Source organism: Mustela erminea, chromosome 5 (assembly GCF_009829155.1).
Source record: "Mustela erminea isolate mMusErm1 chromosome 5, mMusErm1.Pri, whole genome shotgun sequence".
NCBI classification, from domain to species: Eukaryota; Metazoa; Chordata; class Mammalia; order Carnivora; family Mustelidae; genus Mustela; species Mustela erminea.
In genome coordinates, this window is record NC_045618.1 from 41,959,279 (window position 1) to 41,973,776 (window position 14,498).

General features: G+C 45.0%; 1 protein-coding gene across 1 annotated transcript in view; it reads right to left on the bottom strand.

Moving 5' to 3' along the window:
• Positions 1-11,644, bottom strand: part of ANXA2 (annexin A2) — a 44,993-nt gene extending 33,349 nt beyond the window's left edge. The window contains exon 1 of the mRNA XM_032342728.1: positions 11,542-11,644. The gene's annotated coding sequence lies outside the window, so the exon portion shown is untranslated. The remainder of the gene's footprint in view (positions 1-11,541) is intronic.
• Positions 11,645-14,498: the final 2,854 nt, after the last annotated feature.

A 14,498-nucleotide genomic window follows, 5' to 3' on the forward strand; every position in this document is an offset into this window, starting at 1 on the left:
CCCCAAGGCTCATGCAACTTGTTCAAACAGGATAAAACTGAGTCTTCCACTTCTTATAAGAAGTGATAAGCTTGGGGCACCTGGTTGGCTCAACTGTTAAGCATCAGTCCTCCGCTCAGATCATGATTCCAGGGATTTGGGATGGATCCCCCCATATGGTTGTTGGATCCCTGCTCAGTGGGAAACCTGCTTCTCCTTCTCCTTCTCACCCTCCCCTGCTTGTGTTCCCTCTCTGACTCTCTCTAAAGAAATAAATAAAATCTTAAAAAGAAAAAAAAAAAAGGGACAAGCTTGTCCAACCAGCCACTGCTTCTGTGTTTCTCACCAGTAATGTTCTCTATTGAAAAGGACCTGAAATCAACAATATTTGCACGCTGGCCCATTCCTAAATAGAACCTTTATTATTATCCATTATTTTCTTAGCTCAGCAATGCCTAGAAGATATGCAGCTATTTATGAAAAAGACCATGGACAGATGTTCTGACATTAACTCATCCCAAGAAAGACCGATCCCTTGTATTTAAGATTCAAAAGGGCTGAAATGAAGTCATCTTCCAGTTAATACACTTAATCAGGCAGCGACACTATAGCCTGATGAATTGGCTTTCCAGCTTTGCAATCACACGGTTCTCGGAATTGATATACCAACGTCTGCCAATGAAGAGTGCCCAAGCAGCAGGAAATTTATCTCAACTGAGACAAGATAGGTCATTCAGCATCATCACCCCCAAAGAAGGAAAACAGAGCAGAGCTGTAACCTGAAACAGTGGATTCGACATCTGAATTTTAATAACTCCTGCTTCAGACTCTTTGCTTAATATTCTTGGATCAAAGAAATTGTGTCCATGCAAATCCAGTTTTCCATTCTCCCAACAGTTTGCATGATCTAAATATTTTTGTAAAACTGGCTTGGAAGGAGTATTTGACATAGACATTTGCTAACTTATCAGAACACTGTGGACTAAGCAGATTCCAGTCTGTGTTGGGTGGAGGTGGACGGATGTAAGAAGATTCACCCTTATTTGTGCTTATGGACATATCTCTGCAAGATTTTCATCCTCAGCTCCTTCTCCTAGACCACCCCCTCTCTCTTCTTAATAATCACAGAACAGTTGTTTCTTTGTTTGTTTTTTTAAGATTTTATGTATTTATTTGACAAAGAGACAGCAAGAGAGGGAATACAAGCACAGGGAGTGGGAGAGGGAGAAGCAGGTTTCCTCAGCAAGGAGCCTGATACGGGATTCAATCTCAGGACCCCAGGATCACAACCTGAACCAAAAGCAGACGCTTAACGACTGAACCACCTAGGCGCCCCCACTGAATAGTTTTAAGCAAAGCAAAAAGAAAATTAAGGCTATTCCAATTACCCCTATACCCATAGCTCTCAGACACGCCTATCCCCAAAATATGTTCTACTGCTGGGATATAATCCTGATTATAAAAGGTCTTGCTCTAGGGCGCCTGGGTAGCTCAGTGGGTTAAGCCGCTGCCTTCGGCTCAGGTCATGATCTCAGGGTCCTGGGATCAAGTCCCGCATGGGGCTCTCTGCTCAGCAGGGAACCTGCTTCCCTTCCTCTCTCTCTGCCTGCCTCTCTGCTTACTTGTGATCTCTCTCTGTCAAATAAATAAATAAAATCTTTAAAAAAAAAAAAATTAAAAAAAAAAAGGTCTTGCTCTATAAATAAACCATGGTACATCCAGACAACAGAACATTATTCAGAACTGAAAAGAAATGAACCATCAAGCCATGAACAGACATGGAAGAATCTTAAATGCATATTACCAGTCAAAGACGCCAGTCTGAAGGGCTACATACTACATACATAGTATGATTCCAACGATATAATATTCTGGTTAAGACAATACCATGGAGACAATAAAAGATCAGTGGTTGCCAGGAATTAGAGGGAAAGGAGGAAGGGATGAAGAGGTGGAGCACAGCAGATTTTTAGGGCCATGAAACTTCTCTGTAAGATACTATAATGCCATTATACAGTTGTCAAAACCCACAAAATGTACAGCACTAAAAGTGAACCCTAATGTGAACTATGAGTTTGAATGACAGTGAGGTGTCCATATAGGTTCCTTGGTTATAGCAAACATAACACTCTGGTATGGGAGGCCATGCACCTCTGTAACTGGACTGCCCAATACAGCAGCTACCAGCCACACGGGGCTATCAAGCATTTGGAAGGTGTCCTGTCCAAACTGGGAAGTGCAGTAAGTGTAAACTACACACTGGATTCTGAAGACTTAGAGTGAGAAAAAGGACATAAAATCTGTTTTAATTTTATTGATTATATATTGTACTTCCGATATGCTGGCTTTATTGGGTTAAACAAAATACATTATTTAAATTTAATTTCACCTGTTTTTCCTTTTTCTCCTAGGCCTGCTAGGAAATTCACAGTGGCAAATGCAGCTCACATTGTATTTCTGTTGGACAGCACTGGTCTAGAGGATCCCCTAGTGCCATGGTCCAATCCTCGTCCAAAAACGTTTGCAGTAGCCTGATCATGGGAAAATTCAGTTTGAGATTTCTTGTCAGGACAGACAAATTTGAGTCTGCCTTGACAGAAAAAGCAAGAAATCTCCTACTTCTAGTTGAGCCAAAAAATATTCCACAAGATCTCGTCATATCCATCAGCCTGAGAATCACCAAAGTGGAGATGAATTCCCTAAGATACTAACCACCCAATCCTGACCTTGACCATCACCGCTGAGCCTCGTCAGAACTGCAGCAGGTCTGCAGTGAGGAGTAAACTGTTGTCATCTGCCTAACAGAATTCTAGTCCCCACCATAAACAGCTAAGAAATAAAAATGCCAAAACAAAAGGAAAACCCCAAAGAGAGGATGAGTAAGTCAGACTTGCAAACAGAATTGTTTCTGCTCACAAAGAAATGTGGATTAAAAATCCACTTCGTTCTTAAATCAGGTGCCTCACGTGGGTTCTGCTGTTTAGGGAATCTCGACCACAGAGGCACAGTAAGTTTTTATTGTAGAGTTCTTTCAAGCTGCCTTTCCAGCCCTGAGCACTGGCTTTGCAGACAGCTGCCTAAGCTTGTCTCACATGAGACCCTCATTACTGAATAAGCCAAAGACAATCTGATACACACTCTCCATTCCTGTTAATTCTCCTCCCAAGCCACAACACTGAGGAGAGACAGGAAATAAGGGTCTTTAAAGGCCCCACAAATCTTTCTGTTTTATCGTCCACAGTTGTCCTGTTACTTCATCACAACAATCCCACATGCTACTATCAATTAAATCCCTACATATCATCTCATCCAACGGTTCAAAACCCATCCTTCAATAGCCTTCTCTTATTCCAGCTCAGGCCAGCCCTCCAAGACTGGCACAGAAACCCAGTATCAGTGTCTTCTATCCAACCCCCCCCCCAGCAAAAGTGGCCTGACCCCCACAGTCCCTTGCTTCTCTCCAAAAGCTGTATTCCTTTCATCCACAGTGCCCTGATTGCTGCTTCCTCCCCCATCTCCTTACCTTCACCTCTCCTCTTGGTTAGGAGACTGTACCCATTCCTGGAGTCACCACTACTCTGGCCTCTGCTCATGGGATGGTTGTAGCTGCCATCCCACATGCTCTTGCCCACCTTCCAAAAGTGCCAAGAAAGTGCCAAAAGCACTTTCTGGTGCCACCAGACTTCTTTGAAGAGCACACTGTACTGAGTTCCCACATGTACCAAGAATTCAAATGGCAAATGTCTAAGTACAATTCAAAGCAGCAGGAGTATATTTTACCTCACCTCCTTCATAGCATCCTGGTTCCCCACAAACTTAAGAGAGCCTTTGCACACTCCAGGTGCCAAGTAAACTTTTAGAAACAAGTCAGTATTTGGCAGAGTGAACATTTATATTTATATTATTTATAACCATTCTACAGGAAAAGCAAAAATGTCATAATAACCATAATAGAATCTCCATGAAGCTTGCTATATGCTCTGTGCAAGTTCTCTGGTATCTAAGAAATATTTCCTATTTCATGTAAGCATAATGGCAAACACATTTTCACCTTACAAATAGAATTCGGCCCTTGTTTCTTCATTACATCCAATCCTTTGGCAACGCAGTCATTTTGTGGAGGACTGGGTAGTCTCTAGAAGAAAGTTGGCTTTGCCACTCAGAACTTTTATTAAAACATTAACATAATATATTTGATTAATGAGAACACGTCAGTGCAATGCTACCCTTGAAAGCAGTAAAAGGAAGTCTTGGTAGGGCTACTGTAGGTTACAAACACTAGTAACCTTCAAATAATCAATCAACAAACCCCTGACAAGCATACACTCTTGGCCTGCAGACACACACAAAATGGTGAAATGCAGACTACGCCCCACAGCACTTTCCAGCTCTCTTCTCATCTTGTTGCAGTGAGAAACACCTGAGGCGTTAGCCCAGATTACTCAATTAATGAGAACCGAGGCAGGGCCAGAATCTGGGTCGTCTGACTCTCGGGTCTTCACCCTGGCAACTTGACCACAATCGTTCTCCCTTCCAAAGAAGACTCAGACAGAGAGAAAGATAAAAGTAATGTGAGGGAGATCAGCTGAGAGATCAACGGTGAGGTACTGACAGGTTTGAGAAGGGCAATTACCCTGGAAGGTTCCAGCCAGACAAACATGGGGGAAGGACTGGGGAGAAAGAATGGAGAAGAATGTCTGTCCCTGGGTGGTGGGAGAACCGAGAGGACAAGTTTAAAACAAGCTGTGTCTACTGTAGTGCCCCGTGGGGGGTCTAAAATATTGGCTTCTGAATGGTGCCAATTTAAGCATGGCTATGGAAATATGGGAGAGCCAGAAAGCCAAAGTTCCCCAATACTCATCTAATCTGTTTATCACATTTGCTCTGGAGGCTGAATTTTCTTACTATAAGCAGGAGATGTGCCTTAGTTTACCTAGTGCTTTGAGAATAAAATGAAGTCTATGAGCCCTGTGAAAATTCCATTCCCACTGACTCCTCATCACAGTGTAAAATTCTTAAAGTGTGTTAAAAGCAGAACCACTACTCCTTTCCTGGCAGAGTTCTCAAAGCACATGAAAATGGCAGTCTACATCATTCTTTCCAGCACTTCGACCTCACCCAGATCTCCAACTGGTTTCAACTTGTAAAAAAGAAGGGGGAAAAGCCAGCAAATTCAATCTGTTGATGAGTAGTATCTTCATACACCAGCACCTCCCATTCCCAGAGAAGCGCTGGCTGACTAAACAAGATTATTAAAACAGCTCTTTATTGGGTAGTTCTGTTTTGTTTTTGTTTTTGTTTTTCTTTAAGAAAATAATTAGAAGGGCACCTGGGTGCCTCAGTCAGTTAAGCAGCTGCCTTCCACTCAGGTCATGATCCTGGGGTCTTGGGATCAAGCCCTACATCTTGTAGCTCAGCAGGGAGATTGCTTCCCCACGCCCCTCAAAAAATAAGTAAATCTAAAAAAGAAAGAAAGAGGAAAGAAAGAAGGAAGGAAGGAAGGAAAGAGAGAGAGAGAAAGAAAGAAAGAAAGAGGAAAGAACTAGAGAGGGATAGAGAAACTTAGTGAAAGAGCCACACCCACTTCAAACTGATTTGAAATAAGTCACCACAGGAGTGAGAATGCACTCACTCATTCCTGGCAGCCACCAACCACTCCCCCATCCCGGTGCCGTGAAGGAACAGTTTTCTCCTCTGGCCTTGAAAATATTAATGAATGAAGACTGTTAGCCGCCTGACTGGAAAAGCCCTTGGAGTGCAAAACTAGACATTAACAAAATCTGTGCAGCTGTTGAAAAACAATCATTTACATTTAACATAAGGACTGTCTTAAAGATACTTAAAGGATTACTTTTTTAAAACCCTACCTACTTTTTTTTGTATTTTATTGTTTCACATCAAACACGTGGTAGTAGAAATAGTACAAGGGAAACAGATTAAACTTCTCCCCAAAAATGGAAAGTAAAACAAAATTTGCAAAGAAGAGTTGAAACAACTGTTTTGTTGACCCAAAAGTCAACATTTTGTAAACAGCAAAAACAAGTTCTACTGTAATGAATTAAGAATGAGCTCCAGAAAACCCAAGCATTAATTCACACAAACATACAAAAACATGTTGCAATGGGCTGGTCTACATAGGCAAATCTGAAATCTGAGCACAATCTAGCAGTTTCGTTGACACACCCACTTTACAGTTTAAACGTGGTGTTGATGTGTTACCACAAAACACAGCCCTAGCAACCATGATGAATCAATCAGGAACTGGATGACACAAACGAGGATTTTTTAAAGTGAAAATGTGTGTGGGTGGCAGCATGGAGGGTTGGGTTTCCCCACCAAAACCTTCCCTGTGCAGCATTCCTGGTCTATAGGACCAGACTGCAATTTTAAACCAAAAGGGGAGGAAAAAAATTGCATGAGTGGTGTTGGGAGTAGAATTCATATTGTACTGTGTCTATTCCTCACCCCCCACCCCAAGCACTTTTTATTCAACAGAACATTCCTGAAAACACAACTTGTTCTCCTGGGATTTATGGTCTTGATCAATGCCTGAGTCACCGGGCCAAGTCATCCTGCAAAAAGCCTGGAATTGTGCCCAGTGGCCTTGATCAAACTGAGTAGAATGGACACAACAGCACTTGATCTGGCTTGTCCCTTTCGCTACCTGATCTGAATCAGTATGTGTTTGTTTGCTCCCAACAGACCTACGTGGCAACCTCGTGTTCTCAGAGGTTCTCTGTCAGTCCCTGGTCATGGGTTTGGAGTGGGTGGAAAGAGTCTGGCAGGAAGAATGAAGTCAGTTGGCATGGGACAGTTTCAGGGTTAGGAAATCAAGGCCTTCGAGCTACAGCACAATGTCAATGTTTTATGGCCCACTTACTGTGTTTCTAATGGAGACCTGGTGTCTACAGAAAAAGCCTAAACGGGGCGCCTGGGTGGCTGAGTAAGTTAAGCAACGCCTTTGGCTCAGGTCATGATTCCAGGGTCCTGGGATAGAGCCCTGCGTCCAGCTTACTGCTCAGTGGAAAGCCTGCTTCTCCCTCTTCTCCCTGCTCGCATTCTCTCTCTCTCTCTTTCTCAAATAAATAAATAATCTTAAAAAGAAGAAGAAGAAGAGGAGGAGGAGGAAGAAGAGGAGGAGGAGGAAGAAGAGGAGGAAGAGGGGGAAGAAGAAAAGAAAAGCCTAACCTCAGCCTTCAAGATCTCACACACTTTGGGAGTGCCTGGGTGACTCAGTAGATTAAGTGTCTGCCTTAGACTCAGCTCATGATCCCAGGGTCTTGGGACCAAGTCCTGCAACTGAGTCCCTGCTCCTCCCTCTCCCTCTGCCTGCCGCTCTGTCTGCCTGTTTTCTATTTGTCAAATAAATAAATAAAACCTTCAAAAAAAAAAAAAAAGATCTCCCACACTCTGGACTTCACCAACATTTCCATAAAATTTCTCCACCCCTCCCCCCAACGAGTGCACACCCGCACACACACTGCAGTGACACTGGGGTGGTAATTCCTCTGAATATACTCAGCACAATTCTACCACCTCAAGACCCAGGTTCTCTGGGAACACGAAATCTTGAGCATCTGACACCCTCATGAGACTTCAGGCTACAAAAATACTATACTTTTTCTCCTGCACCTCTCCCTGCTCCGTGCTATCTCAGTGTGTCTGTGAAATAATCAAAAATGAGTATATAAAGATGGTCTTCCATTTTATCTGCCCGCAGGGTTTCTGTCACATCCACTTGCTTCCTTATAGGTCAGCGCACAGTGCCTACCAAATGGTAGGTGCTCAGTGGCATTTATGGATGGTTTACACACATGAGGTCTTTCCGTATCATTATGGCTTCTTTTTTCAATGTACTCTTGCTCCATTTTCTTTCTCTTGCTCAGAATGAACATCCTAAATGCAGTTCCAGTTCCAAAGGATGCTTAAGCTGCCAGTTTCCTTGCAAATCTTCCAAAGCCTGGCAGGTCACTTCACAGGCAGCCTCTTCCTCATCATGAAAGACAGCCCACTCCCACCCCAGTACCCCACCTCTATACTTCCAGGCCACCCGGGTCCTAGCTCTGTCCCCTGGACAACATGCAAATGTAACCTACATCTCCTAGGGCACTTGGAATACAAGGAAGGAGGAGAAAGGAGGAAGAACTTGCAAGTGGCCTTGGGACTCCCATTTCCTCTGAGCTATGAGTGTGTAACACTGGGTGTGGCAGAGAGACAAAGAGCAAGGACTCCAGGTCATAGCCATTCCCCTGATTCAGAACTTTCTACACCAAACCTGGGATTAGAACTCGGACTACTTGGATGTACTGACTTCTCTCTGACAAGACTGAGCAGAGGTCTTCAAGCTTCAGGGTTTACCCCAGAAGAGAGATTCACAGCTAATCTCAGTTTGGAACCACCCAAAACAAGCCTGGGCATCTCCTGACCCTTACTGCTGACCTGCTTCCCAACTAAGTAGATGGAGACTGCTTCTGGTAACAGAAGGAAAAGCATGCCAGTGAAGGGGTGGAAAGAATTTTTTAAAAGAACTGGAATTTCCTGATGTAGCCTCTAACTAGAATGGGGTGTGGCACCAGGGAAAATGAGGGAGGTGGATTCACATGTGCAAAAAAAAAAAAAAAAAAAAAGGAGCATTCCATTTCTGTTTTAACTCTCACAATCAAATCTGGAAGGCAGGTTAAGTCACAATAACTTTAAGAATCACTACCACAAGGCAGGCTAAATATGACACTCAGTTTTGTGGAACATCTAGATTAAAGGGGGAAATGAGCCCCTGCCAAGTTTGGAAACTAAAATATTAATTTGGGAAAAATGTAAAGTTCAAAACCTAATTACTGTCTATATAATTCACTTACTTGGTCTTTTCTTTTTTTTTCCTCTCCCCAACAGACTTCAAGTCTACAAAGCAGGTTTTTGGTTCAGTTTTGGCTTTTTTCAGTCTGTTTTGTTCACTCTTGCATACCCAGTACCTCTATCTGCAAGTAGAACCTGATAGATGCTCAATAAATACTGTGGAATGAATAGATGTTCAAAGCAAACCACTGGAGACTGCGACTCCTCCTTTTGACAGGGCCACTCTCCATTAACAAAAAATGCCTCAGCAGGCCCACAGCCCTGACCGAGGCTCATGAGTGTGTCAGTACAAGATTCTAGGCCCAATGGTGCAGGAAGAGTCTACAGCCTCCAAAATCAATAGCAATTACAGAAGGATACCTACCTTGCCAGGAAACTACTTAAATCAGAAATTTGTCAGGAAACTAATGGCCACAACAGCCAGCCTAATGTCAGTCAATACAGTACTTTAATAGCTCAAAGACACAAGATGTTAAATACTGAGGTGCAATCCAAGAACAAGCACCTAATCAAAGCCAGTGAATAAGCAGTATTTCCTGGGCATTTGCCACAGGCAGTCCATTTGGCACTGTGGGAAATTACAAAATCTAGGTCTCCAAATCATAAATCCTTAACTAAAGAAATGCACATTGATGGGCACACCCTTGCACTACAGATATGATAGATACTTTCGGAGAAACCCTTAAGTTTTTAGATAATCGATAGACTTGGAAGAAGGGGAATGTCTTAACACCACTGGCCAGCGGACTCCTCTCTGGAGTTTGTCTCTCTGAACCTGGCCTCATCTGAAATCTTCCTTCATTCACAAGACCTGAAATTTGTAATTATGTGGCTCCTTAACTCCATGGCCTCTAATTTCACAGAACACAGGTCTGTTTAGGTTGCTGAGGATTTCAGGACCACCAAACATTCCTAACTTACTGAATATTGATTCAAATTGCTAGCCTCCAGCTGCGTGTAAGTACACTGAAATGGGAAGAAGGGGCAGCAGCAGAAATGATGACAGTAATGGCTTTTATGATATGTCAGAGAAGAGGGATGCTAAGGGCAAAGGAGGAAGCTGGAAAAAACAAAGGTGGCGGGGGCAAAGATATAATTTTCCAAATAATGAGGGCCAATCTCAAAACCAAGGAAAGTTCCAGAATAATATTTCATAAATTTGTTTTTCCTACCCACATATCCTCATCCCTTATCCTCCCACTTTTCCTCCCTACCTTTCCCCCCGACCACCAAATTAAGCATGTACTATCAATATAGTACTTAGATACCGTGCACCTCAAGTAGAATTTCTGCGCTAACCTGGGAACCTAAAAACCTTTAAATACTGTTTCAATGAGAAGGTACATTCTGCATTCCAAACCACCAAGTTCCAGACCAGCACAGTACCACATATTTCTGGACAGGATCCATTGGTACAGTCAGTCTGAGCTGAATGCCCAGACCCCTGGGCTCTAGGATCTTAAGGCTTTAGATAAAGACCCAGTGTGCACCCATGAAGCCACTGCTCTTCCACAGATTCAGAACACTCACAGCTTAAGAGCAACTCAACATAAAAGCGACCATTTGCAGTGGCATGGCACCTAATGATTTCAGTGTGCTTTACAGATTTATTTATTTATTTATACATATTTATTTTTTAAAGAACGTGCTTTTCGAAGTTTACCACAATAATTGTGCAAGTGGAGGTAAGAATGGGCATCCTTAGGCCACTTTCCCAGGTAAGGAAATTGGTGTTCTCCTCCTACCTTCTCAACAGTCAGTTGATGGAATCCAACCCTCCACACCAAGGGCCGAGACCCGCCTCAGCGCTCTAGGAGCGGTCTCCGGGCGACGCCCTTTTCTACACCCTCGTTCCTGACTCACTACTGCATCATGTGGAGTAACAGTCAGTGACGATCCTCTTCCTCCCCTCCCCCCAACCCTGGGGGACACTTCCTGACGCAAAAATGGTCAACCAAGTGGGAAACTCTCCAGATAACGCTGAAATCAGAGGTTGTTCTCCTAAAAGATAATCTAGACAAAAGAGAATGCGCTGAGGTTTTTTTTTTTTTTCTTTTGTTTTGTTTTACTGGGGAGAAAGGTAGCAACCCCCTACAAACTCCCACCTCTCATTTCCCCCACCCCACTGCTTCCCTCCAGATGGTCCTACAAGTTCCACAAACGCGGGTTTGGTTGTGGGTTTTTTGTTTTTGTTTTTGTTTTCAAACAAAGTAAAACTGAGGAAGGTTACTTTCTAGAAGGCCGTTAAGCTTTTGTTCAACGTGGAGGGAACTGCCCCCAAGCCTGTTCAGCCCGGGACCCAAGGCAACCCGAGCAGCCACACCCTGTCTACCCTGGCGCCCGGCGCGTCAGGAATGTGGGGCCTTCCTCTGTTCCCCTCCCCGGCACCCCTCTCTCAGCTTTCTGGGAACACTTCGGGGGGGATGCCCCACCCCCCTCCCTCTGCCTTGCAAGCCTAACGCCAGAGCACAACCAGTCCCCCTCACTCTTACCCAGGCCACTCTTACCCAGGCCACCAGCGCTATAGCGCTGCTCTCCACAGAACCCCAGTATGGACCGTCCCTCCAGCCCCCTTCCCTGGACGGCCTCCCGGGTTCCTGTGGCCCAAGGCTCTTTGTAAGGCCGTCTTCCTCTCTTGCCGCTGCTCCCCGCCCCGCTAGCGCGGTGGCCCCGGGGCCATAGCGGGAGGGCGGGGCGCACCCCGCTTACCTGGGCCCGGCGCCGAGAGCAGCGAGCGTCCTCAGTTGTAGAGCAGAGCTGGCTGCCCTGGGTGGGGCTTTTATAGCCGCCACATCCTCCCTGTGAAGGGAGGCCCGCCCCGCCCCGCCTCCCCCTGCCCGCTCCCACCCGGAGTCAGGGTGACTCACCCTCCCTGGCCCGCCCGCCCACTGGGGCGGCCTCGCCCTGGAACGTTCTGAGTCTCGACCTGCGGGAGCAGTCCCCGCGCCCTCAGCCCAACCCTCCATTAAAGCACTGCGGAGGCTTCCTAGAGGCCCATCAGCGGCCTCGTTTCTTCCACCCTTCCCTTCTTTTACTTTTTTAGCGCCACGTCGAGTTCTCAGACCCTGACTTAGGCTAATAAATTAGCAAAGTAAGCTTGGTTAAGTCACTTTTTTTTTTTTTTTAAGCGTCGATGCAATGGGAGAAAGAATTGTTCCAGGAAACATAAATCGAGATTCCCCTGAGGAGGGGCTGTTGGCATCCAGTTCCAGCTCCCAGTTACCGTCTGCAAACACATTAGCTTAACCTCTGACCAGCAAGCAGTTCCCGGGAGGAGAGTGGGGCGGGCGATCTGCTGGGTCCGGTCCTGTGAAGACTGGCTCGCCCGGGCCTTACAGCACGCAGCCAGGCCCAGAGCCAGGGTTGGGACGAGAGAAACGGGTGGGAGGCCAAAGCCAGGCTCCAAGATTCCCACCCCCTCAGGCTCCGAGAGGAGCCCGTTTTTCCGGAGCGCCGTCCTCTCAGCTTCTCTCCACGCCTCCCGCACCCGCGCTCTGCACCCCGCGCCCTGGCAGTGCTGCGCGTCCTCGTGGCAGGCAGTCAGGGCTGGGTGGGGGCGGCGGCTTTGAGCCTCAAGTTCCAACAAAGAAGTTGCCTTCCTTCCTTCTTTCATAACTCTTTCTTTCACAGCCTCTTTGCCAGCTCCTTCCGCTCAGTTTTACTTCGTTTCTCGCTTTTCTTCCCTTCTCTATTTCCACGAACCACACCGGCAACATGTAAGCAAACAAGTTTTAGTGTGTGACTGCTCAAAACTGTACGCAGAATTCAAACTAGCAGGAGTGTTTGGCTAAGAATCCTGAAGACCTCTCCCTGCAATCTTTGAATTCCTTCCTTCCACACATTTCAGGGAGCAAGCTCCTCTTCTAATCCTGATGTTTATGTGTTTTAACCTTCCTCCTATCTTGAGGCCTATTTTTACTTTCTAGTTGGGCATCATTTCACTTCAGAGAACCATAAAATTAAAGGAAAGCCAAAAGACATTGTTAGCCACGCTCACGGTCACCTAGCCAACTCGCCACAAGGCAGGGGAGGCGGGGGGGGGGGGGGGGGGGGGGGGGGGGCGTTGTCTCTGGATGTTCAGCCCTGACCTCACCGTTACCTATTCACTTATAATGATACATAATGGGCCCTATCAGAACACACAGAAAATAAACCAACTCTTTTAATACAATTTCTGATTTGCATTTTTAAGAAAGATTTTAAGTAATGTCTATACATATGGGCTCAAACTCACAACCCTATTGAGATCAAGGGGGGCTGGCTCCACTGATGAGCTACCTAGGAGCCCCGGGATTTATGTTTATAGCTCAATTTGGTCTGAGGGGCTCCTGGGTGGCTCAGTGGGTTAAAGCCTCTATCTTCAGCTCAAGTCATGACCCCAGGATCATCCTGGGATGGAGCCCCCCCCAACCCAGCCTGCCTCTCTGCCTACTTGTGATCTCTGTCTGTCAAGTAAATAAATAAAATCCTTTTTTAAAAAATGTAGGCTGGAAGACTTACAAGCAGAAATCATGTTTATCTGCCCACTTGTCTGAACATTTTGGAACAGAAGGGGAACACAGGCTGCCTATAATGGTGGACAGGCTTCTGCCTCCCTTCTATTCTTTTCAGGGGAGGGTGCACAGCCTCTTACTCCTACTTGTGTGTGGTGGGCCCTTCACAGAAGGTAAGATTCAATTCAAATTATACGCATTACATAAAATTCACCAGGTCTCCAAAAGAACGTTGTTGTTGTTTTATCTTGGGACTCTAGCAAATTCAGACATACACATCTGTGAAATAGCCAGTTTGCTTCAAGCTCCAGAACTTTACACTGATGTTATAAAAATGAAGCTATTAGAAGTCATGGTTTGCTATCTGAGGAATGTGGGGCCAATTCTGCCAGTATAAAAGAGCTTTTTAATCTCTTTGTGCAAAGATTCTCTTTTTCTTTTCTTTTTCCCCCATAGTAGGGAGAATGTTTACTACTACAATGGATCACAGATTATGTCTACTTTTCTGCATGCTGTCCTCTAAAGCCTGTATTTTATTCACACTTCGTCTACCATATCTGAACACTGCTAATAGTAACTAGCTAGCAATAATAGGCACTCACAAAAATTACGGAATAATAGAGTAAGTCAGAGTAACAGAATGGTAGATCAGAGAGAAGTTTTCAGATTAATTTGTCTAATCCTTGGTTTTTATACATGGAGAAGCTGGAACCCAACTAAAGTCTTCTGCCCAATCCAGAGATTAAATAATGCACTCAAATTACTTGTTGCAATGTATCAAGTTACTATCAAAACTTAGTGGTTGAAACATACATAACCGTTTATTTGCTCTGCTCATGATTTTGCAATCTGGACAGGATTCAGTGCCGATAGCCTGTGTTCCACATGATGTTGGGTGGGGCAGCTCATATGGGGTTGGAGGATCAAAAGGGGTTTAACCATTGTGAATCAGCTGCTAGAATGTCTGAGAGCAGGCTAGGCCTTCCTGTCTTTAGTCTCTCATCCTTAAGATGAGAGGAATAGTCTTGATCTCTACACCAGAGCAGTAATGGTGTGGGTCTTTAAGAAGAAAAGCTGAAGCTACCAGGACACTTAGCTTATAGGTTATACAAAAACAGTGACAGGCTGGATTGGCATTATGGGTTGTAGTCTGCGGATCCCTGCTTTAAGTCT